This window comes from Camellia sinensis, chromosome 9 (assembly GCF_055761805.1).
Source record: "Camellia sinensis isolate YWXY chromosome 9, ASM5576180v1, whole genome shotgun sequence".
NCBI lineage: Eukaryota > Viridiplantae > Streptophyta > Magnoliopsida > Ericales > Theaceae > Camellia > Camellia sinensis.
Window position 1 is genome coordinate 75,475,992 of NC_138969.1, and position 13,287 is coordinate 75,489,278.

The 13,287-nt window shown below is 30.1% G+C and overlaps 1 non-coding gene across 1 annotated transcript; it reads right to left on the reverse strand.

The window, feature by feature from the left end:
* Positions 1-10,377: 10,377 nt before the first annotated feature.
* On the reverse strand, positions 10,378-10,478 carry LOC114258135 (small nucleolar RNA snoR109). The gene has a single exon (XR_003627843.1). It is a non-coding gene; the product is annotated as a small nucleolar RNA snoR109 (small nucleolar RNA).
* Between the last annotated feature and the right edge of the window lie 2,809 nt (positions 10,479-13,287).

A 13,287-nucleotide genomic window follows, 5' to 3' on the forward strand; every position in this document is an offset into this window, starting at 1 on the left:
TTGGCCATCTATCAACTGCTAATCTTTTAGTCATTGTTCATGATTGGTTTAGTGTATTTCTACTGGGCTGTGGCTCACCCTATATGGGAATATCATTTTCAGGTACAGGTAGCATGCCACCTCCAAGGACATAGCTTGGGAGGCTAGAGGCGGACATACTTTTGTCGTTTTATTTTTGATGTATTACATGTAAATTCAAGCCAAGGGCTTAACGTGTAAATGAGTTAGTACTCTTTTGTTGTAACCAAGTGTTAACTTGGAAAGCTGTAAGCCCTTAGGGCATTTGCTTTTGTTGTTAACATGTAATACTTTTTGTAATGAAACTCTGATAAATGGAAGAATGTGGAACTTTTACATATCAATGCATATCTTTATTGATGGGTTTAATGTTGTTATTTTGAGGGCGTTACAAGTACCAGATTTGGCAAACACCTATTGGATGATGGACTCAACATCATCCATAGAGAAAAAAGGAGTAGTGGAATCAGTAGAGTGGTGAGTAGAAGAACCCTTAGAGGCAACAGCAGAAAAGTGAGAACCTTGGCCAAATTTAGATTGGTACCTAGTATGAGAAGACCATTTCCTGGGTGAAGTATTAGAGTGGCCTCGAGGACAATGGTGTTGGAGATGACCTAGAGCAGTCTTGTAGCAAGTAGAGCATTCGCAAACAACCTGGCATTGAACAAAAGAATGAGTGGCTGGCAGGCCACAGTTGTGACAATAATTGCATAAACAAGCGGGCTGTGAAGATGAGGAACTCCGTAATGATGGTGTAACAAGAACAAAATCCACATTCTGAGATTTGAGAGTCCTAAAACGAGTCTCCTCTAATAATAGTGCGATAATGGCTTACTCTAAAGTAGGCAAGGGCAAACGATGAAGCAAAGAAGTACGCACAGGCTCAAAAATGCTATGAAAAGCCATAAGAAGCTGTAATAGTCACTGATGATTCCGATAAGCAATAAACAGTTGTGCATCCTCAGAATATGCCCATGTAGGTTCAGAAAGAGCTAGTTGGTCCCAAACAGACGACATCTAGGATAAGAATTCATTGATAGACTGGCCGAGTGTCTGGCGTATGTGATGAAAAGTCTGCAACAATTGATATTGAAGAGCATGTCTAGTGGCCTGATAATTGCTTTGGCAGGAGAAGCAATGTGATCATAATCTTAGAACCAGCCAAACTGGAGATTAATGGAGGGAACTGAGGTTGCCCGGAACCATGTAATAATTTGATAATTCTTACTTTCCTATTCGTCAAGACAGTCATTGAATGTAGAGTCAGACTCATTCTCTTTCTGGGTGGGTTTGAGAAGAGCACCAATAAGGATCTGTCGTTTCCCTTTGATAAAGCTAGAGAGAGTTTGGGCCCAACTAACATAATTTGACCCATCAAGTATAACAAAAATTGAATGGATATTGTCTGAACGATCCATGATGTTCAAACAGAGCAAAAACAAGGAGAAGGTTCTTTGTAGAGGCTGATTTTGTCAAAACAAAACACACCAGCAGATTCAAGAGGCCGAAAACAAGTAGGATATGGTCTGAACGGGCCAAAATCGACTAGAAAGACGACGAATCGGTTGGTCAAAGTTGTTTCACCAACCTGGTTAACCAGAACTAGGGTTGACGTCACAGTAAGGGGGGCTGACGTCAAAAACACGGGGGGCACGTTAATAGAGGTGCGTGTGGCACACGATAGCAAGAAGGCAACAGTGGTGCAATATGAACCAGGGCTGACGTTAGCGATGACGTCAAAACACGCGGCTCACGTCAGCAGATGAAGTAGCAAAGCAAGATAGCACAAGACAAGAGCAGAAGCGCATGGAGGCGCATAGGAAACAGCTGAGCGCATGTCTAATCTTCTAGCAGCATGTCTAGCGTCGGATAGAGATGGTTCTGGTGGCATTGGCGTCGTCTTGAAAATACGAAGAAGCTGGTATAGTCCAAAGGGAAGGATGAGATACGCAGAAACCAACGTAAGAAGATAAGGAGGCTAGGAGAAACCCTAAGCTCTAATACTATGTTAGAATAGTAGAGAGAGAGAGAAAGAAAAAAAAAAGTATATGAACTGCATTATTAAAATCAATACAATACAATAAGAGAAGCCTATATATATAGGCCAAGAAGCCTATGTGTACAAGAAACCTAGGTGTATAAGAATCCTAAGTATAGATAAGTATACAGCTAACATTTTCTAATACATAAAGTTTTTTAAAATTTATGTATCATTGATTAAGGACATAAAAAACTTATGCATATTAATTTTAAACAATTTTGTCTTTATCTGTTATTACTTTTCTCTTCCTATTTTAGCCATCAACGTGATAACATATCTCTCTCTCTCTCTCCATGTACATTTTTACTTAAATCTATATATATATATATATTATTTTCAATATTCCAAGTTAAAAATTCTTACAAAATTATAAGAGATGGCTCCATAATCGAGTCATACAACTTGAATAATTGCTATATTTTGAACTATATTTACTACATTTCGATAATTGTTTGGATCAAAATTTGCAATTGAGCCGTACAAGAGATGTGCACTTCGGCTCGTTTGGGAACAAAATATTTTAATAATTTTTTTTTTTATGAAAAGATGTGCAAAAAAGTGATGTATCAACTTATAATGTTTTTTTAGCAAAAATATTTTTTTAGATGAAACAGTAAAAACAATTATGGCCAATATAGATCTTATTTAATAAATCATTATGAAAAAATTCTAAAAATATCAATTTTATTAAAAACCGGCACATATTAGTTATTAAAAAAACATTATTTTAAAATTTAAAATATAAAATTAGTTATTAAAAATATTTTAGTAATAATAGTGTGTTAACCTTCTCAAGACAAACTTTCTATGTGTCCTTAATAAATGAAAGTTTTATAAGAAAAATATTTTGAGTTCTTTAGTACAATACATTTATTGCCTTTTCAATTTCTATAATAGTAAAGACGTTAATACATTTTTAATAGGGTTGAGCTTCGCTAATGTTGAAATCTCAACATTGGAAAACTTGAGAGCTGTGGAGGCTATTACGTGTCTCGTTTCGATAATCAAAATCATTTATTTTGTATGAACACCAATATATATATATCATTTATGGAAAAAATTTAAGTCAATTTGTATATCATCTATTTTTGAAATAAATGGTCTATTTCAAAAATATATTTTATTATCTATTGTTTCGAAAACAAAAGCGATAAAATATAAAAATTGCAATTACTGAATTGAACTAATTTTTTCATAAATAATATACATTGACACCCTCTAGAGACTTCTTAACAAATGCCCCCAACAATTGTGAACAAAAAAAAAACCAAAAAATAAGAAGTTTACATATTTTCAATTCATAGAAAAAAGGTAAAAAATTCCTTATTATTCATTTTACTTTTTTGCATTTTTTTTAAATGTCAAATTATCCTTCCAAACATATTTGTTGTCTTTGGTTTAATTTTCAAATTATTTTTTGAGAACTCAAAACACATAAATTTGGTTTAGTTTTTAAAACATGATTTAGATTAAAAATAAAGATAATTGAAGATACTATTGTTTAATTTCAAGGAAAAAATCATCAATTTAATAATATATAAACTAATTTGACAAAAACAAATGTCAAAAAAATATTTTAATTTTTTAAAAATTATTTTTAGGGCGATGCACCAATAAATCCCAAATCTTTATCTTATGATCCATTTGGTCCTATGTTTTATCTTATGATCCAATTAGTCCCAAACTAATGTTAATGACAAATTAACCAGTGTTACACTATGTTTTACGCTTTTTAGTAAGGATAAATGAAAAAAACCCCAACATGATATTGACTGAAATGCCCAAAACTCTGTAAAAATTTGTTTTTCCTCCAAACAAACATCAACAAAACATAATCAAAAACATCAAACATTAAAACATCAAATATCATCAAACACATCAACATCATCAAACATCACAACATCGTCAACATTGAACATCAACGTCAGAACATTAGGAACAAACATCGTGAAAAATTACACATCGCACTAGCTCCGTCAACCTCTTCATGAAAGACCAAGTCATCAATCTTCATCAAAGCATCAAAGCAGCGTGAATCAAAACAAGCACAACTCCAATCAAGACCAAAAACAGTATATTGGCGGTGGCGTGAGTCAGCAAGAGGAGAAAGATCGTGAGAACCGGTAGTACAATGAGCACAAAGTTGAATTGAGTTGGATCCGATCTATGTGACGTGTATCATTGCAGTTTTTCGAAACTGGGAAATAGATCCCTCCTTCCTCTCGCATATCTGTTTCAGAAACAGATCTTAGATCTGGAACAACTATTTGTCTTGCTTCAACATGTGGAGAGTGTTATGAGTCAAACCATCCACGGCTATAGCGATCCCGGGTTTACCCTTGTTGTACAGTGATCCGGACATGTGTCCGTGGATGTTGGTAGTTGTTTATTATCGTGTTTGCATCCTTTGTACCTTGTATTTGAGTTATAGGATGTGTTGGGCGGATTTGTTTCAGGTTGGTTGCGTTTAGAAACCAAAACTAGTTGCCCAGATTTTTGGCCTGTACGCTCGAGCGGGGGTTTTGGCGCTCGAGCGGAGATTACACCCATTCAGTATTTTCCTGTGCAGCGTTGTACGCTCGAGCGTGGTATTGGCCGCTCGAGCGGGGTTGTCTGAGTGCCGCTCGAGCGTAGAGTTGGAAGCTCGAGCGGAGGCCTGGTTCTGTATAAATGCTGGGAGAGTGCATCCGGCGCTCGAGCGAAAGTTTGGACGCTCGAGCGGGAGTTTGTGAGTGACGCTCGAGCGGGGTGTTTTACGCTCGAGCGAGAGACTGGGTTTAAGTCCCGAAATTGTGACTTTTCAAATCACTTTTTCACTTTCTCTTCTCTCTCTTACTTTTCCCAAAATCACCATTGTTGAGCCTCTCACTCTAGACTCTACCTGCTCTCTAGGTTTTGATCTAGTAAGAGTGGTTTGCTCATCTTTGGCCTTTACAAAAAAGTTGTTGATCGTCGAGAGCTTCATTTTAATCTGAAAATCTCGGGTTTTGGAGCACGTTGGGTTTTGTCGTCTTCTCCTTTGGGACTCCGAATTTGAGGTAGGGATATCCTACTCCTCTCTATGGGTTTTGTCTTTAAATTTTGGTATTTTGAGATGTTGGGCTTGGTTTGGTAATTTTGTGAAAGTTTGGGGCTTTTGTGTAATTTTACAAAAGTTGGGGTTTTATTCATAATAAACCTGAATGCATGTTTGGCATAGAGAAATTGAATGAATGTTAAATCATTGATGAAAATGGGACCTAAGGGTTGAAATGGTAATTATGGATAATGGCCTAATTACATTGTTTAATTAATTGGGATAATTAATTGGGAGAAATGAGGAAATGAAATGTTGATTGAATATCCATTTGTGCATTTATTTTCTGTTTAGAAATAACTGCTTTGGGCTATCGGTGGAGGATAGTCGTGATTGTTGTAGACAATGCATGATGATTAGGCAAATTGAAACTAATCAATGAAATGTGTCATGGAACTTGACGGTTGATAGAATACATTAACTGTATGTATTGGGTGATTGTATATAGAACCATTGTGTTTGTATACGTTATGTGTAGAGGAGGAGATAGGGGATGTACTCCGCGGTTTAGGGGAAGATAGAGGATGTACCTCTAAACCGGATAGGTATTGGGAGGAGATAGGGGATGAACTCCGTAGACACAGCTCATATGCTTGTCTAGAGAAGTGAAGATAGAGCTCATATGCTTATCTGTGTGAAGTGTGGATACAGCTTATATGCTTATCTGTGAATGTGGGATATTGTTGTTATACATATCTGTTGAGAATGTGGATATAGCTTTTATGCTTATCTGAATGTGAGATATAGTTTTTATACATATCTGTGGAAATGTTGATAGAGCTAGCATGCTTATCTGTTGAAAAAGGGAAAATGAAAGGTAACTTAGACTCATAAGTTGTAAGACATAAATATGTGATTTATGTGATTGTATCAGTGTTGACCATCTATCAATTGCTAATATTTTAGTCATTGTCCATGGTTGGTTTAATGTATTTCTACTGGGCTGTGGCTCACCCTATACGGGAATATCATTTTCAGGTGCAGGAAGCATGCCACCTCCAAGGACATAGCTGGGAGGCTAGTGGCGGACATACTTTTGTCGCTTAACTTTTGATGTATTACATGTAACTTCAAGCCAAGGGCTTAATGTGTAAACGAGTTAGTACTCTTTGTTGTAACCAAGTGTTAACTTGGAAAGCTGTAAGCCCGTAGGGCATTTTGTTTTGATGTTAACATGTAATACTTATGTAATGGAACTCTAATGAATAAAAGAGTGTGGTTAGTTTATATGTAAATGCATGTCTTATCTGATGGGTTTATTGTTGTTATTTTGAGGGCGTTACAACGGCTGTTTCAGATCTCAAATCTGAGGCGATTCCGAAGGAGGAACTCTGGTTTGGAAGTGAAAATGGGCAAGAACCTTGCGATCTGGCAATGGCTTCAATAGCAATTCCTCTTAGAACTTTTCCCATTCTTCTTCTTGTGGTTCGTACCCTATCGATTCGAACGCAAAGCAAGGCATGAATAACAACAACAACAGAGAGATCATCGACCGTGGACGAGCCATTTCGCTACAAACCCTCCTCCGCCATGGAAGCCTCTGAAAAACTCATCTGGTTTAAGATCTGGCCAGTTATTGATGTAAAAGGGTATTGATGTAAAAATAAATAGAATCAAATCACACCCTCAAAAACTGGTAATACATTAGGACTAAATGGTATACAAGAAAACTTAAGGGACTAAATGGTTTAACTTTTTTCAGGATAGGATTTATGGGTAATTTTTCCTTATTTTTATCCACCAATGATAAAATTATGTAAAATTGATAAAAATTACATGATTAATTTTTAAAAATTAATTTTACATGATCATCATCTAAACACATAATAAAAATTAATTTGGTAAAAATAAATAAATAAATGTCTAAAAGATTTATCAATTTTACATAATTTTATTTTTAGTGGGTAGAAATAATTTTTAAAAATTCAAAAATATTTGTTTGACATTTATTTTTGTCAAATTAGTTTATATTTTATTAAATTGACAATTTTACTCTTGAAAAATCTAATGATATTTTCAATTGTCCTTATTTGAAACAAGATTCAAAATTCAGGGTCAAATGTGTCACAATTGAAAAGTTAGGGATCAAAATGACACAAGTCCCAAATTATAGGGACTATTAGTGTAATTCACCAATAAATAAAAAAGTTTTGTTTCGTTAACAAATTTTTAAAATACACCTCAAAACTCAATTTTCTCTCTCCTCTCTCCTCTCTTTTTATTTTATTATTAATAAATTAATCAATTACTTTTCCCTCTTGTTTCTTTCTGCTCTCTCTTCTTTCATTCTCTAATATTTTATATATCAATCAATTAAATTTTTTTACACAACTATCTATTCAACTAAAAAAATTCCTATAAATCATTTTAAAATTATTTTCAAAACTAATAACTAAACAAATTATCAACTTTCAAAACTTTTTTCAACAATTTACATTTTAAAATATAACTCAAAACTCGTTTTAAAAACTAAACCAAACTAGTTTTCAATCAATTTTTTTTTTTAAATCTCATTTTTCATTCTCTCATATTTTACACATCAATCAATAATTTTGTTCCATTCTCTCATTCTCTGACATTTTACACATCAATTAATTTTTTTTTTCTCTCATATCCATTTATACAACTACAAAAAACTACAAATCATCTAAAACTACAAAACTCCAATTACAAAACTATTTTCAAAATATAAAATCAAACAAATTGTCAAATTTTGAAAACTCTTTTCAATTTTTTTTTTACCACTAATTTTGGTTCAAAAAAAAAAAAAAAACTAAAAAAAATCACTTTCCAAATGGGCTTCGTTGAATTTGAAAAAAAGTTGCAAAATTTTTTGTCAACACTGAGGAGAAAATAAAACTTGATTTGAGCAGATATCAAAATATTTTTTAAAAACTAAAAAAAAAAAAAGTGAAATAGAGGTGAAATTAAAAAAAAATTATGAAATTTTAATAAAAAAAAATTGAAATAGTTCCTGAAAGACAGAATCAGTGCATTTATAGTTTCAATTTTGTGAAAATTTAATTTTTAATTTTTTGATTTTTTTTGATTTTTAGTGAATATTTTTAAAATTTTAAACAATTCTTTTACTTTTTTAAATACACATTACTTAGATGTATTTAAAAAGTAAAATATTTATAAAAAATTATTTTAAAAAATTAGTAAATATACAAAAATATGAAAAATATACTAAATTCTCTTATTTTTTTGTTATATTTTTAGTATTTAGTAAATTTTTAAAAAATTATTTTCACAAATATTATACTTTTTAAATATATTTATATTAGATGTATTTAAAAATTAAAAAAAATTACTTAAAATATTAAAAAATTCAATGAAAATGTAAAAAAAATTAATTTTCTGAAAAGTAAATTTTAAAAATTCAAACCAAATAAAATTAATAATATTTTTGTAAATAAAATTCTTAAAAAACAGAATAATTCCTCTTAAATAAGATAAAAAGTAATATTAAAGATATTAAATTTTTTAAAAATTTAATCATTTATTTAGTAAAAAATTTAAAACCCATAACATTTCCATAAGGTAAACTAACCTATCATCTGTGCTACGCACGGGATAATTATAGATATTTATATTTGTTTTAAATTTTTTTTAATATATAAATTATATTTTTTAAGATTTTTTATAAAAATAATTTAACAATCTTATCACTAACCATAGTATATGGAAGAAGTTGAAAAAGATACTGCAGTTGCATCTATAATTATTTGTATGAGGGGATTTTAAATGTTGATCAGAAGATTTTGACCAAATCAATAAATGCAGGCATATGAAAAGACATGTGGATTAAAAAAAATTAATAAATGCTGATTACAGAATTTTGACCAAATCAATAAATGATGAGTTTTTTTTTAGATAAAAAATAAAAAATTTAAAAAATTCAGTTTGGAATATTAAAGTTCTCACAGGCCTTGGGGTTAAAAACCCTCCATTTTACTTAATATATAATATAGATATAGATGTTAAACACCGAAAGACGCAAAATGCTGGGAAATAAAAGAGCAAAATGCCTGAAAGTTAACCTCCGGGGGCTTTTCCCAAATTAAGGCAAAATAACAATCTATTTCCCAAACTAGGCTAAAACGTGGTTAGAAACCGTTTTTGTAGCCCAACCGCAAAAAAATTGTAAAATAGTAAAAGTGTGGTTACAAACCACGCTTTTTATTAAAAAAGCGTAGTTACAAATCACATTTTTAAGAAAATTTGATTTATACAGAAAGCGTTTTAAATAAATTTTTTTTTTTCAAAAAACGTTGTTCATAACCACGCTTTTATGAAATAAGTTTTTTTTTTTTTCAAAAAACGTGGTTCACAAACACACTTTTATATAAAATTATTTTGTAATCAAAATATAAGACAAACAAGAAGGTAGCTCAAATAGTAATCACTCCTTTTCATAGGAGAGCTCCGAACAATTGCTTCCCCCCACATCTCCAAACACTTACTTTTTTTCAAATTCAATTCAATTTTTCCCCTTCCCCTCCACTTATTCTACACTTTATATATTTATTATGTAATTTTTTTTTGTCAAAAAAAAAATAAAACATTTGTTTGGTTAACTAATATTTATAATAAAAATTATATTGAACATAAAAAATAATTTTTTTAAATTTTTTAATATTTAAAATATTAAAAAAATATAACACATAAATGTATGAAATATAATGCACATTAAAATAAATGAATAAATATTTATGTGTTGTATTTTTTTAATATTTTAAATATATTTTTTAAATAATAAAAAATTTTATTTTTTATTTTAAATATATAATTTTTATTATAGATATTTTATTTTATTTTATAAATATATTTTTAAATGTTTTAATTTTTTTATTATGTGTTTAGTTACGATTTGAGTATAGAGTTTTGAAAATAATGTAAAATTTCGAGTTATGTGTTTGATTATAAGGTTTGAAAATAATTTTTTTATTAAATTTTGAATTATATGTTTGGTTATAATACGAGTGTAGAAATGTGTTTTGAGTTTAAAATATTAAAATTAAAAAAATTAAAATATTTACAAAATAAAATAAAATATTAAAAACACAATATAAAATAAAATATTCAAAGAGCAGAATGCCTGGAAGGCGACCTCCTCTCTCCTTATTATGGAGAGAAAAAGGTTTAATTTTAGAGAAAAGGGTTTCTGGAAAAGACTAATCCATCTTCTACCCCTTCTCATATATCTACAAATACATACATATAGAGAGAGAGTAAAAAAAGATGTGAGAAGCTCGGTAAGCAGATATGTTGACGGAAATAAACAACAACCGGCCAGTAAAACTTCTCTCTATGATACATAGATCTATATAGCTACAGCCACTTTGGCCAATTTCAAGATCAAGGGTACTCTCATTCAAGCCCTTCCCTTGGTACATGCAGCTTTTTCTTTCTTTCTTTCTTTTCTTTATACAGAACCTTACAATAAAATAAACAAATCACAGAAATTTTTACAGAAACAACAAAAGAATTGATGATGAGATGAACCTGACTGACTATTCGCTTCGCTAAAAGAGAGGGGAGAGGAGAAAGAAACCAATAATAATGAATGTTGTTTTTCTGAACCTAGCTGCGGAGAAAGTGAGAATTGAGAATACCATACCAAAACCCTAACCTTAGTGCTGCCTATATATATAGAATTATATAGTGTAAATTCCAATGACCTCCCCGCAAGTTTGGTAAAAATACAATCACTCCCACAATTTTATTATAATTATATTCAGTTCTTTTTGAATTTTTATATCAAATAAACCCACCCCCAAGGATCAGTTAATAGTCTCATCAATTTTTTGATCATATCATCTCTCATATTTTTTTAACTTTAACATATTTTTAATTATATCATTTTTCACATTTTTTACACATAAATGAACAAAAAAATAAAAAAAACTAAAAAATTAATTTTTAACCAATTTCTTAAGTCACCCCCAAGTGGACTTTCAATTTACACCATTTTTTTTACAAAATGTGAGAAAATTATTTATTATTTTATTTCTCCACTATTAAATAATCAAATTATTTAGGATATTTTTTCATAAATCTCACAAGCCTAACTTATGCCCATTTGGTCATGTTCATATTCTCATAACCCTATTAGTTCTTTTTTTATATAAAATGATTTCAATATGAAAATAAGTAAATACTATAAATCTTGTTTTAAAATTATTTAAAAAAAAAAACTTAAATCGATGATGCTACATGCACTAATTAATGTACCAAAAATACTTGGGAGCACTAAAAGGGAGCACTAAGGGGAGTATTAATGAGTTGGCTCTCCCATGATGTGATGGGTGTTTCTGTTTTTTTTTTTTTTTTTCTTAATACATTTCCAACTCATTAGTGTTGGCTCCATCTACTACCCACATGGTAATGAGCCCACCATTCACATAGTGTAGGTAGCACCATGTTGTAAAAGAATGTGGTGGAGGGCTACACCAACTCACTAAAGGAAGATAGTGAGGGTGGCACTACCTTGGCCAATTATGGCTAACACTTCACCTACTCCTCCTCTCTTGGTTATAAATTGAGATGAGTGAGGAGAGGTTTGAATCATCAGAAATTGAGAGTGAGAGCTGTGAGTTGAGTGAGTTTCATCTCCTCCTCTATATTTGTATTTTTGCTCCATTTTAGTGAAAATTCTCTTTTCTGTCCGTGGATGTAGGCATTGGGCCGAACCACGTAAATATTGTGTTCTCTGTGTGTGTGAGATATTTTTCTGGGTGTGTTTGATCCTAACAATTAGAGCTATTGGTGGTATGTTTTTTAGAGCTCCCAATCAACTCTATTAATGTAGACACTAGTGTATCAACTAATGTTATGTTATTATTACTGATCTTACCTATTATACAAATTATAAATATTTAAAACCTCTAAATTTATATCATACCATCTGTTGGTATACTAATTAATACATCCAGTATTATTCAACTTAAATACAATATTCTCCTACAAGAATCTCAAGATTGTTTGCTATGTTCCATTAAAAAAGTTTATAAATCTCAAAATCAAGCAGTCACATAAATAAATATAAAAAAAAAAATTTAAAAAAAAAAGGTGATATAAACATTCACATGAACAAAAATACATATTCAGTAATAGTATAAACATTTGCATCAATATAAACTAGCAAAAAACCCGTCCTACGCACGAAATGAAAATTTTGTATTTTTTTAAATATAAAAATGTTATAAAATAAAAATAATTTATCGTATTTATTTAAACACTATAAAAACAATTTCTATTAACACAAAAAAAAAAGTTCAATAATTTTAAACTAATTATAATTATCTAATTATAATTTTTTAGATTTGTCAAAAAGTTTATAAATCTCAAAACGAAGCATATTTTATAATTATCTAATTATAATTATTAAAAGAATGTCAAATTTCGTTAAAGACTATTATATTCTATATTATTTAGGTGATTTGTTTACTAAGCATATTTGGTATAAAGGCATTAATTGGTCTAAGGTTAGATTGAGCTGAATTAAATAGAAAGATTATATGTCAACTTAACTCCAACATAACATAACTTATTAATATATCCATCATAAACCCAAGGATGGACCTAAAGGGCGATCGTCCCTGTGATTTCAAAAACCTCTATTATTATAATAGTATTAATTATTATTATTTCTAAATTTTAGAGGTTCATCCCCTCTAAAAGTTTTTTTTTTTTTTTTTTTTCACAAATCTTAACTGGATAGTTGCTCCTCTATATCTATAAAATATTGAATCAAAGTATAAAATTAACAAATTAGACAAAATATAATAAAATTAATAATTTGTATAACTACCATTGGTAACAAACCCTATTTTCAGATAATAAAATAAGGTATTAGCTAGTTATTTAATTATATTCATTGAGAAAAATATTATGCAAGATTTTAAAGTACTTTTTTAAAATTATTTTTATAGATGTTTTTAATGACAGGAAAGAATATCAAGTACAACTCAAAATATCTTGCTTAGCTAAATATATTATTTTTTACAATTATTATCTTTTTCAATGTGGATAAAAAAAATATTTATTTGTATATGTTTTTGTCTTATTTTTGCCTTTTATATGTCGGTAGAAAATTGATATTACAATCCATACTTTTTATTTAAATTTTTTTGTTAATATATATATT